Genomic DNA, 9,120 nt, shown 5'->3' on the forward strand with positions numbered 1-9,120 from the left:
TCCCTGGGTTGGCAAGTTCCTATGGCGAAAGGAATGGCAATCCACTCCAGTACACTTGCCTGAAGAATTCCAAAGACAGAGGAGCCTGGCGGGCTACTGTCCGTGGGATCGCAAAGAGTCAGACACGACTGAGCGACTAACGCACGCACGCACGCACCAGCATTGTACACTTGCCTGAAGAATTCCAAAGACAGAGGAGCCTGGCGGGCTACTGTCCGTGGGATCGCAAAGAGTCAGACACGACTGAGCGACTAACGCACGCACGCACGCACCAGCATTGTATGACACTTCCCATTTTCCACATATGATATTGTCAGACTTTCAAATGTTTGCCATCTTGGTGGAATTCAGTGCATTTCACCAGCGCTTTTATTCATTTTCTATTACTACTATAACACATTACCATAAACGTAATGACTTGATAATAACACAAGTTTATTATCTTCCAGTCTTGGAGATGAAATGTCCAAACTGGGTCTCAAATCAAGGGATCAGCAGGGCTGTTTTCCTTCAAGGCGTTCCACCGGAGAATCTGTTCCTTTGCTTTATCTAGCTTCTATGGGCTGCTTCATTCCTTGGCTTGTGGTTCCTTCCTCCCCCTTCAGATTTCTCTCTGATTCTTCTGCCATCATCTTCCACATATAAGGATCCTTGTGATTACCTAGGATCCATCCCAATAATCGAGGATAATCTCACCATCCCAAGGTCAGTTGATTAGCAAACTTAATGCCTTCTGCAACTTTAACTCCTCTTTGTATTGTAAACTAATATATTCAGTTTCCAGGGACATCTTCAGGGGTCGTTATTTTGCTTAACACAGGGTTTAATTTTGTATTCTCTTGGCTACCACTGACATTGTCTATTTTTACATTTTATTGACTACTTGGGTTTCATCTCTGTGAATTTCCAATTTTTTCCATGAGCTCTTTTTCATAAAATTTGCCAAACCTCTTTGTATTTTGAGGTTTCTAATAATTTGTAAAGTACATATATTTCAAATAATATCTCCAAATCTCTGGCTTATTTTTTACCTTTTGTTGGTATCTGTAATTCAGAAGTGCTGCTCCCAAAGTTGTTGTTGCTCTACTATAGCCAAATTTATCACCTTCTGGTTTATAGTTTTGGTGACTCAAGAAATTTTTCTGTATATTATTTCCCAACTGTTTGAAGCTGTTATACAGGATGCAAAAACTTCTGTATAGTAATTTGATTTACAGGAATTTGTTGCTCACTCTTACTAGTTCTAATAGTTTATATGCAAATTCTTTTGAATTTTCAAGGTAGAGGATTTTGATATCTTCAAATAGAATTTTTGTTTCTTCCTTTCAAATTCTTGTACATTTTATTCCTTGTATTGATCTTACTGTGCTGACTGGAACTTTAAATCTAATATTGAATAAAAAATAATTGCAGATATTCAAAACTGCTTCATAACTCTGAAAAATTAATTCTAAAATTTTATCATTAAATTATTAAGTATAATTCTTCTGGAAGTTCATGGTAGATATCTTTTACAAAGTAATTTTTTTCAATTCTATCTTGACAAGAGTTTTATCACAAATAGTGATTTAGTTTTATTAATTAATTTTTCTATTAACTGACAAGTTTCCAATGTAAAACAAATTTAAAGATAATGTAGGTTAGTTTTTCAATATATCAGTATATTATAATTTAGCTGATATTGATTAAACTTTGAAGCAACAAAAAGTAAATATATATATATACAAATATAATTATTGAATACAATCTAAAATTCAATATTTATATCTTCTAAAATAATATGTGTTAAAAGTTATGACAGTGTCTCAATCATTCAGGATAATAAAACATTAATAAGCTACGCTAAACAGTGCCAATATTTTTTAAATTATCTTTCTTCCTCTTTCCCCAGGTTTGAATCTCATGCCTTTAATTTGCAATCCTCACTAATTACCTTCTGAAGTCATCTACCAACTCCCTGTGGTTGGAAAACTCAGCAGGGGCCACAGGACTGGAAAAGGTCAGTTTCCATTCCAATTCCAAAGAAGGGCAATGCCAAAGAATGTTCAAACAATCGTGCAGTTTTCCTCATTTCACATACTAGTAAGGCTATACTCAAAATCCTTCCAACTAGGCTTCAGCAGTACATGAACTAAGAACTTCCAGATGTACAAGCAGGATTTAGAAAAGGCAGAGGAACTAGAAATCAAATTGCCAACATCAGTTGGATCATGGAGGAAACAAGGGAATTCCAGAAAAACATCTATTTCTGCTGACTACACTAAAGCCTTTGACTGTGTGGATCACAACAAACTGTGGAAAATTCTTAAAGAGATTGGAATACCAGACCAACCACCTTACCTGTCTCCAGAGAAACCTGTATGCAGGTCAAGAAGCAATAGTTAGAATCGGACATGGAGCAACAAACCAGTTCAAAATTGGGAAAGGAGCACGTCAAGGCTGTATATTGTCACCCTGTTTATTCAACATATATGCAGAGTACATCATGCAGAATGTCAGGCTGGATGATTCACAAGCTGAAATCAAGATTGCTGGGAGAAATATCGACAACCTCAGATATGCAGATGATACCATTCTAATGGCAGAAAGTGAAGAGGATCTAAAGAGCTTCTTGGTGAGGGTGAAAGAGGAGAGTAGAAAAAGTTGGCTTAAAACTCCACATTAAAAAAAACCAAGATCATGGCATCTAGTACCATCGCTTCCCAGCAAATAGATGGGGAAAAAGTGGAAGTAGTGACAGATTTTGTTTTCTTGGGATCCAAAACCACTGCAGATGGTAATTGCAGCCATGAAGTTAAAAGACACTTGCTCCTTAAAAAGAAAGCTATGACAAATGTAGACAGCATATTAAAAAGCAGAGACATCACTTTGTCAACAAAGGTCCTTATAGTCAAAGCTGTGATTTTTCCAGTAGTCATTTACAGATGTGGAGTTAGACCATAAAGAAGGCTGAGCACTGAATAATTGATGCCATCAAATTGTGGTGCTGGAGAAGACTCTTGAGAGTCCCTTGGACTGCAAGGAGATCAAACTATTCAACCCTGAATATTCACTGGAAGGACTGATGCTGAAACTGAAGCTCCAATACTTTGGCCACCTGATGTAAAGATTCAGTTCATTGGAAAATTCCCTGATGCTTGGTAAGATTGAGGGCAATAAGAAAAGGGGGTGACAAAAGATGGGACAGTTGGATATCATCACAGATTCAATGGACACGAGCTTAAGCAAACTCTGGGAGAAAGGGAAGGACAAGTAAGCTTGGCATGCTGCAGTCTTGTGGGGCTGCAAAGAGTTAGACACGACTTAGTGACTAAACGACAACAACCAACGCCCCCATCTCAGTCCATCTCATTCTTTGAAGATTTTAGTTCTCAGCTTACTGTCAACTCTCTTCACTATAACTGCTATTATTATTTCTGGAAATATCTGTAATTGTATATCTGATGCTTTTCACACCCAGTACTCTTAGTCCTTGAGCTCCTTTATACATAAGAAAAACCTCCTCACTCTTTTTTAGCAAAGCCCTTGATTATGTCATTACCAAATGCTAGAGTCTCATTCCACTCAGTTCTAGCCACTACAATCCCCAGAAATAATCTCCTATTATTCCAACTCTCTTCTTCTTGTCCTGAATGCAACTCCAAAAATCTTTTGACCACAGACTAATATACAATTGATCCCTTAACCTTTTCATTGCTCTTGATCTTCATGTCTTCCTTATACACCTTGAAATGGATAATAGCGTCAAAATCTTGCAAAAAGACCTATGCAATCACAAAGTTAATGGCTGGAAGACTTTTCAGTCATTAAAACATAAGAGCCTGAATGAATTTATGTTTATTTTTTTTTCTGTATTAAGTTAGCTGTATTTTATCATATTTAAAATTACTCCAAACTTTTTTCTCTCTGATTTTGGTTTCTTGACTTTTCACGGTGTGCTTGATTTTACCAGATAAGAGCACTTGGGGTAAGTGAAATAGAACAATAATTAGTACCAATGATTTTTCAAAATTAATATATTAGGCCCTTGAGTGTTGTTTTTTCCCAATTGGATATTAATGTGATTGACAGAAAGATGCCAAGAGGTACAATGTTTTGATATACAGCTTCATTAATGTCAAGGAACAGAGGAGATTTACTGAAAAGCTAATGAAGCTTAATCTTCAAGACCCCATACTTGCACAGGTCCCTTCTAAGGCCCTGGGAGGTGCAAGCAATGCATTCACATGGTCATGTTTTTGTATAAAATGCAAAAATAAGCAGTTTTAATCACAAGCTGTTCAAATGACTGTTGCTTTTCTCTCAAATAAGACTAACTTGTAAAATCAGTGGAGCCTGGGCAAGAATACAAACAGAGGCCCCATCCTGCAGCCCAACCCCAGTTATACTCCAGACTCTACCCAACAAGGCAAGGGTCCTCAGCTTACATATCACCATGTCACTCCAACCCACACAGCAGAACTCCACCTACACTCTCCCTACCTCCATTGCTAAAATATCACCTCCCCAACCAAGATCAAACCAGTCAATTTTAAGGGAAATCAACCCTGAATACTCATTGGAAGGACTGATGCTGAAGCTGAAACTCCAGTATTTTGGTCATCTGATAAGAACAGCCAACTCACTGGAAAATTTTCTGATGCTGGGAAAGATTGAGGACAGAAGGAAAAGAGGGCACCAAAGAATGAGATGGCTGGATGGCATAAGCGATGCAATGGACATGAACTTGGGCAAACTTTGGGAGATGGCGAGGGACAGGAAAGCCTGCCATGCTGTAGTCCACGGGGTCACAAAGAGTTAGGCACAACTGGGCAACTGAACAACAACAAAAACCAAGACCTCAGGACTTATGTAACTGGAGTGCTGAAAAAGAGGATGCACCTGAGGGAAATTCATGCCCTGAAAGCATGCTTGAGGCTCCATGGAGCAGGAGGTTCCAGGGCTCCTGGTATCTGGGTCATGGTTATAGGGGATAAAGGGGAAAAGATTGGGGTTCACCACAGGCTTGGGGAGGATACATATTCTTATGGTCCATCAGACTGCCTGTCCCAGGTCTAAGGCCATTTCTGAGGCATTTAACTCTGATCTCCTCCTTTATCACAATTTTCCTCAAATAAGATGACACTGGAATGGACATAGGAGTCTAAGAGATGGTTGACTTGGGGATAGAATTTCTGTTTCATTTAGTGGAATATGTCTATATGGATTGCCATCACCTCCAGGTATAATTTATTGGTACTGCAAATTCTGATATAGAAATTGTGTTTAGGAGCCCTCCCTATACAGACTCACTTATTGAGGTGACCCAAAGAACAGGGCCAAGGGATCACATCACAAAATGACACTCTTGTACCTGGAGCTGGAATATATGGGAAGTAGGGAGAAACAAGATTTGAGGAATACAGACAGAAACTAGCAGAGAAGAAACAAAGTTGAAATGACATAGCCAGAGCAATATATTTGCAGAAAAGTCTTCTAAATTTTATGCTATATATGTGAAAGAATCTTGATAAAGGTTTTGCCAAATTTGACCTCAAAAAGACCCTTAAAAAAAGTGTATATAGCTTCATCAATAATGAGTTATAAAGCCAAAATAATTTTTATATTATCAATAATTAAGTCAATCAACCATTCTCTATACAAACTACTTGAAAATCATTGCCACACAAAGAGGTGATCAGAGAGCATGCAGCCAAAGACATAGGGGAAAAAGTATGGTAAAGTTGTTATTTCTCTGAGATTTATGATGCTTATAGTATGTATCTGCTCTTAAGATGTATTTGGGCTTTCCTTTTGACTCAGATGATAAAGAATCCGCCTGCAATGCAGGAGACGAGTGTTCGATCCCAGGGTCAGGAAGATCCCCAGAGAAGGAAATGGCAACCCACCCTGGTATTCTTGCCTGGAGAATCCCCATGGACAGAGGAGCCTGGTGAGCTACAGTCCATGAGGTCACAAAGAGTCAGACACGACCGAGAGACTCAGCACAAGCACAAGATGTATTTACCAAATTTACATTTCAATTAGACATTTTTGTATCTATAAGTTTACATTATTTTTCATAAAAAGGGCTTCCACTATTATATAAACTTTAGGCCCCACAAAACTTGGGTCCATCCTGGCAAAGAATAAGGAATTATATCAGTCTGAAGGTGAATATTCAAAGCAGAAGACAGAACAACGTACTCTCAGACTAGTAAGGCCCTTCTCAAGACTCCAAACTCCTCTGGAAGAAGCGTCACTGTTCTAGATGCCACCTATAGAAAAAGGATCCCACTAGGCATGAGAAGCTCATCTTGACCATTTTCACGGGGAGGAGGCTTCACATCCTGTTCCTTGCACACTCTTCACCAATTCTTTTGAAAACGCTGGCTGCAGGCCTGTCTACTCACCAGATTCTAATAACGTGCAAATCAACACTCACACAGCCCAAATCCAAACATAAATTGCTCTATTTTTATTCCAAAACTTGATGAATCTGAGCTGTGTTTTCAGAAGTAACTCTCAGCAGGTTCAGACTTCAGGTCAGTCTAAGGACCACACATGTGTTCTCCCTCCAAAGAATTCCATTTACATGATGAAAAGGATACTGTTTCCAGAATGAGACTTTTAAAAATATTATGTATTTTTGAGATGCTTTCTACAACCTAGTTTTGACCCTACCTTCAGCACAAAAATATAATGAACAAGAAAGAGATTTGACTTGGGTCTAGATATTAGCTTAAAACAGAAAGCAGATGCTTTCAAAGTCAGTTGCTGCCTGAAAACTATCAGGTAGATTACAGGAATGTGGCAATCCTCATCTTTACTGCATGTTAATGTGGCAAGATATCTAGAACCAGCATTTAACAAATGCTAGTGCACTTCACCTATTTCATAGGTAAATGAGTAAGTCCCCCTGTCACATACGTGAACCACCAGAAGAAGTAAATCCAGAGAGGTAAGGAGAGTAGAAAATTTTTTTCTTTACAGACTCACAGTACTTTAAAGGGTAAATGAAACAGATCTGAAATCACTACCACTCCCTCAAGCTTTTTTTTATACCAAATCAGACGAGACGTGTAGCCATTATTAAATATGTGTGGAGCTGCTGGTTAGAAGCCAGAGCAGTGTATATTCTGTCCTACTTTTCTCTGAGTCTGCTATTGGAGCTATCACTGTAACTGACAAGAGCCCTGTACTCTCTTGCCAGGAGGCAAAACCAGTCTGGGGAGCAGCACTCAGTGACTGCACATTCTTCCCTTGGAGCTATGACAAGAGCTGATCTGTGCTGCCAAGTCCAGTTATACAGATTGTCACGGCCCCCTTGTTTCTCATAGATTGTAAGAAGCCCTGACTTAAAAGAGTGCCAAAATAAATCTGCTATATTAAATAAGGATGAGCATAGGTTTACACATTTCACTCTAAAAGCCTAGTCAAGTCATATCTTAGAGTGTGTCTAGTAAATAATTATTTATACAGTGAATAAACTCTTCCCCTGGAAAAAATACACACCAATGCTGCCAAGCTAATCAACTTAAAACAATTATGTAAATTAAATAACTGTGACTTTTTCGTCTAGGCTCTCAAGTCAGACTATATACCCTTGAAGCTAAATTAGCATATTTTCTTAGCTGATTCATCTAAGACTATCACAATATTCAACTGAGCAAAACTGGCTTGCACAAAAACTTGTGCATTTGAGGGTTACCTTAACTTTAATGCTAAAATGTCACCAGCTAATAATGACAGAGACAAGAGGTACAGAATAAGGTATTCATTAGTCAGTTTCTTACTGAACAAGATAGAAGTACTTTATAAACTTTGATGCTTAGAAGTCTATTTTGATGCATTCCCATTATAAACCAATAAACTAGAAATTAAAGACAAACTATCACAGGTCTCTTTCATGTTACAGATTTTTTGATTCTTTATAAATAATATTGTATTGAAAATGTCATTAGTCTTTGATATTAAGGTAAAAACCACTTCATCCAACATCCATTTTCACATAAAGATTCACTTTCCAGTCATCAAATGATTCTTTTGCACATATACAAAGAAGTCTAGTATTCTAATCTGATATGTTTGGTCCACTGTTACAAGGCATAGGTTATAGTATCATGAATCTGAATAATTTTGAAGTTTAATGTATTCTTAGATGCACTCCCTTTTTTCAGACAAGGAAATTAGGCTGAAAGAAGTTCCATGACTTACCCAAGGTCAAAGAGTTCTTTAACCACAGGCCAGTGCAACAATGAAGTTTCTCCAACACTTGGTCCCATGTTCTTCCATTACAGCTCAACTTGCATAGCAAAACCTGATCAACTGCCTTAAGAAAGAAACATTGATTTCCAAATATATAAAAGTCTAGATGTGAAAAATTATTAAATATGTGCTTTTTACCTGTTTAGCATTAGATTAAAAGGTGAGCAAAGTAATAAAACAAAGTTGTGTTAGTAATTACTTTTACTTCTTACTGAATGGTGTTTAAGTTTGGAAAGACTTAAGAGAGATACATGTCATGCCAGAAATTAAAACCATAATAAAATAGCTACTGTTAAATTGTTGTTTTTAAAAATGTAGAGAAAACAAAATTATTACATATGATTTTATGAAAAACTAAATATGTCATGTTTAACTCATCACCAATTAGAATGATTGGTATCTCAATTATTGATATTTTACTGTTGATTTTTTCTCCATACTGGAGTTAAGTGTGAATAACTTGGTGTGAGCAGAGAATTCTGCTCAATATTCTATAATAACCTAAATGGGAAAAGAATTTGAAAAAGAAAGAAAAAATGATAGTGTAAACTGCAAAAAATTAGAAGTTAAAATACTCTGTGCATGAGGGTAATACTGATTTCTTAATTTGTTTATATGAAATTTTGCTCGAGGGTAATCCAAGAAATTCAACCACTCAATAAAGTTTGCTTCCTTATTTGAATAATTCATCTTTGCATCTACTTGTGTTATCTGTCAGCCTTTCACTCTCCTGTACCCATGTTAATCATTATGCAAAGCTATTTACCTTAAACAATTTTTCATTTCATTAGGCTACCAAAAAAAGTCCACATTTTCAAAGGAAAGTTTTCCTAATAGCATAGAGCTGGTGCTTTTTTAAAAGCAGAATTTTCT

General features: G+C 37.1%; 1 long non-coding RNA gene across 1 annotated transcript; it reads right to left on the reverse strand.

Annotated features, from left to right (window-relative positions):
* Positions 1-414: 414 nt before the first annotated feature.
* On the reverse strand, positions 415-8,311 carry LOC145524017 (uncharacterized). The gene is made up of 2 exons (XR_014067022.1): positions 8,197-8,311; positions 415-1,386 (listed from the first exon to the last, which is right to left on the reverse strand). It is a non-coding gene; the product is annotated as an uncharacterized LOC145524017 (long non-coding RNA).
* Positions 8,312-9,120: the final 809 nt, after the last annotated feature.

This window comes from Giraffa tippelskirchi, chromosome 10 (assembly GCF_054371585.1).
Source record: "Giraffa tippelskirchi isolate mGirTip1 chromosome 10, T2T-mGirTip1v1.2.pri, whole genome shotgun sequence".
Taxonomy (NCBI): domain Eukaryota; kingdom Metazoa; phylum Chordata; class Mammalia; order Artiodactyla; family Giraffidae; genus Giraffa; species Giraffa tippelskirchi.